This window comes from Mytilus californianus, unplaced genomic scaffold (genome assembly GCF_021869535.1).
Source record: "Mytilus californianus isolate M0D057914Y unplaced genomic scaffold, xbMytCali1.0.p SCAF_4, whole genome shotgun sequence".
Taxonomy (NCBI): domain Eukaryota; kingdom Metazoa; phylum Mollusca; class Bivalvia; order Mytilida; family Mytilidae; genus Mytilus; species Mytilus californianus.
The window spans coordinates 116624889-116634236 of NW_026262690.1; the positions used below are offsets into that span (position 1 = coordinate 116624889).

A 9348-nucleotide genomic window follows, 5' to 3' on the forward strand; every position below is an offset into this window, starting at 1 on the left:
AAAAAATTGGAATTTTGATATTTTAAAACTTTGATCAAAAATCCAAAAAAATAAAATTTGAAAACTTTTTGAAATTTTGAATTGATAAGTACTACACAGACCTGAACACAACTTAAGTGAGTGTTTGGACAAATGTAAAGTTTACGTCTTAATATCTTGTCCTATACATATTGCCTTGTCTTGTTGCAAACATATGTGTAAACATCTTTGTTAACTTTTGAATGTGTATATTTATGATGAGGAAATCTACTCAAGCCAATTTCTTTTGGTAATTCTCTTTAAATAGATAGATAATTGAAATAATAAGGATCTTACAAGGCTCTGATCTACTTTCTGTTGTGAAGACAATTTTTTGATCCTCCGGTTTTGTCATAATGATGCATACCTTCAAAATTTTGAAGGCAGAAATGAGTTTCAATTGGTATATGTTATAATCACGAGAACAGAAACTTGTATCTCAATTCACTGGTAACATGTTTTCACTGTCTTAGATAGATACCAGAAAAGTCGTCTGATCTGTAAGTTCACCGATTATGACATTTTAGGAAGGTGTGGTTTCACACGACGGATGATGTATGCATAGCAGGAGACGCTTTCCATGTCGACGCTGCATGCCGCGCTCCTGTATATGAGCTCATGCGATTGTATCACATTTTGTTCTTTTTTTACCTGGATTTTGTATCTTTTAAATATATTTTCTAAATTACTACTGCCTTCATATTTTTTTCGTATCCTCTGCAAACAGGAGAAAAGAACAGCAAGATTAGTTTATCTTCTTTTTTTGTCGATCTTCACTATGAATGATATAAAATTTATTCATTCAGAATAGGAACGTATTTCTGTTTATTGAACGATTGAAAAGTGTTGGTGTACATACAGAAAAAACAGTCATATCTAATTAGAGTGTTGGTGTACATACAGAAAAAACAGCCATATCTAATTAGAGTGTTGTGTACATACAGAAAAAACAGTCATATCCAATTAGAGTGTTGGTGTACATACAGAAAAACAGTCATATCTAATTAGAGTGTTGGTGTACATACAGAAAAACAGTCATATCTAATTAGAGTGTTGGTGTACATACAGAAAAAAAGTCATATCTAATCAGAGTGTTGATGTACATACAGAAAAACAGTCATATCTAATTAGAGTGTTGGTGTACATACAGAAAAAACAGCCATATCTAATTAGTGTTTTATTTGATTAATTGAATAATAATTCCTCGTGATTTGTTTACACTATAACTGTCCTTATTCGAGTATTAACCACTCACATCTGAAAAATATATGAATATTCATATAATTGCATCCCATTATGAAATAGTTAGTATATAGTGTTCTAGTATTTTGGTGTCGACCATTATAGTCGCTAAATTTTGACCCTATCAAAGTAATGATGATAATGACTGGAAGCTGCGTACCACCCAGATGAAAATTAAATGCTTTTTCTGGACGAGGTATAGAAATGAAGAATATACGCTAATGAGACAGTAATGAGACCCATCAACACAAAAAACCAAACAACTTCTAGAGGATAACATACAGACATTTGTTTTTTCTATTTTGTGATGTTACACTATTGTATCAGATAAGAGTAAAGGTTTGGTACCATTAAAACGTTTAAACCCGCTGCAATTGTTTGCACCTGTCCTAAGTCAGGAATCTGATGTTCAGTAGTTGTCGTTTATTGATGTGGTTCATAAGTGTTTCTCGTTTCTCGTTTTTTATATAGATTAGACCGTTGGTTTTCCCGTTTGAATGGTTTTACACTAGTATTTTTGGGGCCCTTTATAGCTTGCTGTTCGGTGTGAACCAAGGCTCCGTGTTGAAGACCGTACTTTGACCTATAATGGTTTACTTTTATAAATTTTGACTTGGATGGAGAGTTGTCTCATTGGCACTCATACCACATCTTCCTATATCTATTTACAATAGATAATTGTATTCGATATCATGTCAAGCTCTTAATCATTTCAATATAGTATAAGGAGATGTGGTATGATTGCAAATGAGACAGCTATCCAACAGAGTCTATATGACGTGAATTTAAACAACTATTGGTCGCCATACGGCCTTCTACAATGAGAAAAACCTATAACGTAAAGTCAGCAATTAAAGGCCCCGACATGACAGAATGGGAAAGAATTCAAACGAAAAACACCAACGGTCTGTTTATAAAGACAAAGGATTTAAAAGTTATGAATAAATTAAAACAGAAACTATGCAAAAATTTGCAATCAAAATATTTTTACTCTTGTAAAACAGGTTTAACCCTTCTAAATTTGGTGCTTGTACCTATTGATACTATTAGGATTATGGGGTTTCGTTGTTGCTTGTCCTTGTTTGTATGTCAGATCGTTTTTTAAGAGTCAGGTATCTGTGGTTGCGTGATCTGTGTAGTTGTTCAAAATCATTGGTTATATTCCTGTTATCCTCAGGTATCTATGGTTGTATGTCTGTTGTATAAGTCGGGTATCTGTGGTTGTATTTCTGATGTATGAATCGGGTATCTGTGGTTGTGTGATCTGTGTAGTTGTCCAATATCATTGGTTATATTCCGGTTATTCTCGGGTATCTGTGGTTGTATGTCTGATGTATGAGTCGGGTATCTGTGGTTGTGTGATCTGTGTAGTTGTCCAATATCATTTGTTATATTCCGGTTATCCTCAGGTATCTGTGGTTGTATGTCTGTTGTATGAGTCGGGTATCTGTGGTTGTATTTCTGATGTATGAATCGGGTATCTGTGGTTGTGTGATCTGTGTAGTTGTTCAATATCATTGGTTATATTCCGGTTATCCTCGGGTATCTGTGGTTGATGTCTGTTGTATGAGTCGGGTATATGTGGTTGTATTTCTGATGTATGAGTCGGGTATTTGTGGTTGTATTTCTGATGTATTAATCGGGTATCTGTGGTTGTATGTCTGATGTATGAGTCGGGTATCTGTGGTTGTGTGATCTGTGTAGTTGTTCAATATCATTGGTTATATTCCTGTTATCCTCGGGTATCTGTGGTTATATATCTGTTGTATGAGTCGAGTATCTGTGGTTGTATTTCTGATGTATGAATCGGATATCTGTGGTTTTATGTCTGATGTATGAGTCGGGTATCTGTGGTTGTGTGATCTGTGTAGTTGTCCTGTATCATTGGTTATATTCCTGTTATCTTCGGGTATCTGTGGTTGTGTGATCTGTGAAGTCGACCAATATCATTGGTTATTCCTGTTATCCTCGGGTATCTGTGGTTGTGTGATCTGTGTAGTTGTCCAATATCATTGGTTATATTCCGGTTATCCTCGGGTATCTATGGTTGTGTGTCTGTTGTATGAGTCGGGTATCTGTGGTTGTTTTTCTGATGTATGAATTTGGTATCTGTGGTTTTAAGTCTGATGTATGAGTCAGGTACCTGTCTGTGTGTAATCTATGTAGTTGTCCAGTATCATTTGTTATTCCTGTTATCATTATTATGTACAACTATGTTACCAGACTTAGTATAGTTTTTTAACAGATTTGCTTTGAATGTATCCAACCAATATTTGACTGTCATTTTCATTTTCGAATTATGAAAGTCTATAGGAGCAGGAAATTATTGGATACATACGAATAAACGGTTTGACAAAAAAAAAACCGAGATGGCATTAAATAAAAATTAAAAAAGCTATGAGGTTTGTTAATATTTCAAAAAAAATCCTTTGATATGAAGATTGTTTCCTGTTAAACAATTCTTTCATAGTGAGTAATGATGAGCGGATTTCGAACCTTTAAAAGGACAGACACCCTGATGATTCTGCCCATAACAGCTATGACTATGATAAACTTGGCCTAACAAATTCGGCATATCACAGAATCGGACTATAAGACGAACCTTAATAAGATGATGTAGACAATTTTGTATAGTTTAGTCGATTTCTATGTTTATAGAACTGTACTGACATGATTTATGACAAACCTTTCTTGATTTGTCCGTTTATAATATCTTTAAATTTTTTTGAAACTAAGGCTTCAACTCACTAAGGCAAAGTTGATATTAGATGGATTTGGGTATTATCTTATGTTCCTTTTTGGTCATAAAGCTCTTCAACTGGTTCGCTTCTGATACATCCTTGCTTTTAAATATTCGGCGTTGGTCGTTGTTGATGAAGGTAAATCCAGAAAAGCCCTTCGGACGCATTACATTTTTATAAAATGTTATTTTCATTTTTTATAGAATTTAGAAATATAACAAATAATTCAAAGGAATTGTTTAAAATACTGCATACTTTTGGGAGTGTCACAATATGGATATGTTTTGGTTTATAATGAAAATTTGTGTTGTTAATCAAAGTTCTGCTCGTTTCCGTACCTATTAATAACTTAAAAGATTAAACACAATTAAAAAAATAATCACGCGCCAATTTTTGAAACACACATTTTGAAAAATAAATCCCCAATAACGAATTATATTTTAGAACAATTAGAAAATCCATCAAAAATGCCACATGGCAGTCATTCTCCCTAACTACAAGTATTAAAGAAGACGAAGGCTTCTTAACAGTAGAAAAATCAGCTAGAAGAACATTACTTTAGAAATCAATAAAAAAATTAAAATACTAATAAATCGAAAAACATTTTTTCTGTCTTTCGCATTGTCGCAGACATCCGTTCTGGTTTTCATTTTTTCTATATTTTGCGTAAAAACATCATAGAAATCTGAGACGATGATCTGGTCGAAGCATTGAACATAATAGTTTTTCAATCTAATTAAAATATAGTTCTCTGATTTCGTTATACTCCTATACGAGCACGCGATTTAAGATTGATCAGAATTTTAATCAGATTTAATAGTATTTCAAATGTAAAAACAAACAGTCACCAAAAATTCATTACAACTCACCAGGTAGACAACAGGTTTGTCCAGCAAAACACAAGTGATATTGATCATAATGGTAATATTTGGGACAGCTTTGGCTCCACACGCATTTTCCTGCATGACTGGTGCAAGTGTGGGTTGAATCACCTAAAAGATGAAATTATATGAGGTAGATTAACATAGTATAGATAAAGGGTAGCATACATATTAATTGTTTCAGAGCAATTGAAGTTTACCAGTATGAGTTTGAATATTCCTTTGGTCTTTCGCCTCTTTTTTATTGTTTTATTTTCAATTCGCTGTTATGAAATTTTGAGTCATTTTAAATTAAGGAATGTAACTCCCTCATTCATAGCTTTGATTCATTGTATGTGTTTGGCTTTACCTGTGGTCTTTTGGGTTTTTTTCAGCTCTTCAACGTTTCTATTAGGTTTAAGACTTTCTGATATTTTTACCTCGAGCATCACTGAAGAGACATCAAATGTCGAAATGCGCATCTGGTGAAGTAAAATTGGTACTGTTAATGTTATTTTCATTCAAAATGTTGAATTACTCGAACTAATAAAGGTTTGTCTATCCAATGCATAGATTGCATTAGCTGTATTTGGCACAACTTTTCCGATTTTTCGGTTTCAATGCTTTTCGAATTCGGTTTTGATCATTGGGTCTTCCACTTGTTTTGATTGGAGCGCCACTGATGTAGACGAAACGCGCGTAAAAAATTATAAGGTGGTATATTTGATCGTGTTTGTTCATCCGGTTTTGCTACGGTAATATTTTTTTTCATTTTATCCAACAAAGGACAATGAAAACAAATTCTAATTCAAAAGATTTACTAAAGCAAAATTTTAACAAATAAAATATAAAAACTGCCATTTAAATGTTATAATTATACAATTATGACATTGCTGATACTGAATCCGTATTTTTGAAGTTGAAACGAACCTAGCCGAAGACTTATTTACATAATTTAAATACGTTACGTTTCGGTCAGTATTTAGTGCGATAAATACTCATACTTTTGGCGAATAAATCCTAGAATAATGTTATAAAAAAACTGAACAACAATGTACACAATATTCTACATCTTCAATTGTCGAAAATATCACGTGACATAACTGGAAAGTTAGAGTAGATTTCTTACGTTATGACAATAATGTCATCTTTTATATCAAATTCTGTTATGATATAAAATTACATAATTTCTCGAACGATTTCAAAAGACCAAAGTCATCTTGACAGAAATCAATTTAACTATAACACTTAATCAAAATGGAAATGTGATTTCTTAAAAAAAAACTCAATTTCGCATCACAGTGGGAAATCTAGTGAAAAAGAACAAAAGAAAATTAACTCTTTTTATGAGAGTCGAGATAATTGCATTAATAGCTTGTGAAACTGAAATGTAAAAAATGTTAATCTTTGCTGCATATTGATAAAAAAAATTGGAAAAAATCATGTACATACAAAATCTAAAGATCTTTCGGGTCACCAATTTTTGGAGTGTTCCACAAAGTCCTTAGCATGTTACAATTTCCAAAAATATACTTATTTTTCACATTCTAAGTTTTCAAGTACACCGGTCTGCTTTTGTCCCATGAAAATTCAATATAGAAATATTGTCTTTTCGTGAATATAACAATATAAAAGTCTGTCTGTGCAGGTTAACATTATGATAAATATTTTTACAAAGTAGGTATCTTTTTACTATTTTTTATACAATTTTAAGAAAAGGTCGTCTCAATTTTTGTACATGTATTTACGGTCTTCTCGATCTATTGACATTTAATGTTTACATCGGTATAAGGTCCGTTTGAATTTGCTTAGTAACTTAATTTCAAAAGTGTTAATCTTTGCTGCATATCAATCGATTCCTTTGGTATTTTCCCCGTGACTTTCTCTGATCTAGCTGCATACATATACGGATAATTATCATGTTCCAAAGAGGTATACAGCAAGTAAACAAATAAATTGAAGTTGGTACTCCAAGAATTTATTCGCATAGCAACATTTTAAACCAATTTTACATCAAGCTCCTTTAGCCTGCTGTACTAGTCGTTTTCTATTTATGGAGGGAAATGATAACATTAAATGGAAGTTTTGTTTTTATTTCACCTCATTTCTATTTTTACTATTTACCAAAACGTTTTCCCGTTCATTTATAATTGATAATGTCCTTGCTAAAATGGGACAAACATTCAAAAGATCTAGTTTTCAGTGTGTACAGGGGAGGTAATATTTTTTCACTAGATTTACCACTGTTATTTTGAATTTTGAATAGGAATGAACTACGTAAATCCGAAATAATTTTAACAATAGCAATATATTATACTCGTGATGGAAATATTATAATGAAACAATAATGAAGTGTATCAAATTTTTTTTACCTGGGTCGGACATCGCGGTCATCACTAGGGTTATTAGCACCACTATCTGGATACCTTTCATCTTGTTTGGATGAAAACATGAATATGGAAGCTGATTTATACATCAAGTTAAATTGTATTTATACAGATGTTTCATTGATACTATACAAACAATAAGTAGAAATGTTTTGAAATAGGGATTTGAATATTACACTCTCATTAGGACAACTGTTGATGTTGAAAATACTAAAACAAAAATTGTTACTAATATTAATCTTGTTAGATCACATTGTATTATGTAATAGAATGTTTCTAAAGAAATTTTCATTTTCCAAACGTTAACGAATCAAGAATAACAACAAAATAAGTAGCTTAATTTATCGTGGTTATTCATAATTATTTATTCAAATGTAATAAAACATGGATATGCAATATACCTTAGTTAAGCATTAATACGATTAATTCCTAATATGCATTTTCAGCAAAAATGTTTATAATTTTGGATTAAGTTCTCACTCAAATTACGTTGAATTCAAACATTAATTTTCATCAGATGTTATTTAATACCAGAATTATTCAACTAGAACTGTAATACAAAGTCAGTCCCGAAAAAGATTGAATTCTAAATTTCGAAGAGCATGTAAAATCGTATTCGATTTCCACGCTGAATTTTAGAGAAGTTATGTCCTATCATATGATATATGGGAATCAAATTGAAATTATCCATTATTTGTTGATTTGTTGAGACTTAATAATATATTAAATAGGTAACAGAAATGACCAACAATTGAACAAATCAACCACCGACACCCAAATCAACCGAAAATAGACATACAAACAAAAACAAGTAATTAATGATCGAGATAGCCTGACTTTATAGACGGTTGCTGCTTTCAAGGACGTTAATTAAACCATTAATTTCAAGTGGTGAGGTTGAAATCATCTCTACGAAAATTTTACGGACGCCATCACAAGTTGGTTGACCGTTATGGAATATCTGTTTCACAAGGGACGACGAATATGTTCTAAATGTCGTAACCACAATCCCGTCCTCGTTTCCTCGAATGTGACCTACCGAATTAGACTGATCAACGGGTTTGTACTTACATGAGCAACAAGACTGATGATACATTTGGAGCTGTTTACACTTCCGGAGCACTTGAAATAACCCCCGAATTTTTGTGGGGTTCGTGTCTTTTTTTATTTTTCGTTTTTTGCCATGGCATTGTCAGTTTGTTTTCGACTATCACTTTGGTATCTTTCGCCTCTCTTTCAATACAGACACAAAATGTGAAGGGGTTAAACCAATTTTATGAGCTCTAAACTCTCCCCCCGTTTTGCATATTATAGACCGTAATTTATCAAAGTAAAAAACACACAAGAAAAAATCTGCACAGCACAGCTACAAACAGGATAACCACTAACTTATACATAGAAATAAAAGGCACCACATTATTCCGAAATCAGGGTCAAATTTAGCTTGCTATTGTTGAAAGCAAAAGGAGCTATTGGTCACCCAAGAAAAACAATTCAAAGACAACACTTCTTACAGGTTTTAAAAGCGTTTATGAAAACTATGAAAGTTAATAATAATTTATGGACAAATTTGTTTCTTGAACACACATAAGACTGCAAGAACTCCAATTTGTAGATTTGAAAAGAATTTAATATTATTCTTAAGAAATATATCTTTATATACGTAATTTGGTTATCGCTTTAAATTATATTCATAAACATTGCCTCTGACAGTGAGAACTTTCTTTTAGTTAGAATTGAGGAACACGGATAAATATCAACTGTTGATCGAAAGAGATTTTTTTAAATTAATAAATGTAATCATATTACGTCATATTATTTCTGATCACATGATATCTCGATTAACGGAAATTATTACCTTTCACAAAGGTTTCAAAAGATTTTTCAGCCAGCAATGAAAAAATGGATTTATTGTTTGAACAATAAGATTTCCGAGATATGCAGATATTAAAAAGAAAATATAGAAAAGGAAGATTTGAAATATGTTGATCCGCCTATAAACAGGAAAGGATTTGCTTTACGTCTAGTGGCATACATTTTAGCTTAATCAGGACGACAACAAATTAACAATAAATCAAATAGGTGTGTCCCGTAAGTTTG

The 9348-nt window shown here is 32.1% G+C and overlaps 1 long non-coding RNA gene across 1 annotated transcript; it reads right to left on the bottom strand.

Annotated features, from left to right (window-relative positions):
- Nucleotides 1-1191: 1191 nt before the first annotated feature.
- On the bottom strand, nucleotides 1192-7325 carry LOC127739210 (uncharacterized). Its single transcript, XR_008000312.1, has 3 exons — nucleotides 7234-7325; nucleotides 4871-4993; nucleotides 1192-1275 (listed from the first exon to the last, which is right to left on the bottom strand). It is a non-coding gene; the product is annotated as an uncharacterized LOC127739210 (long non-coding RNA).
- Between the last annotated feature and the right edge of the window lie 2023 nt (nucleotides 7326-9348).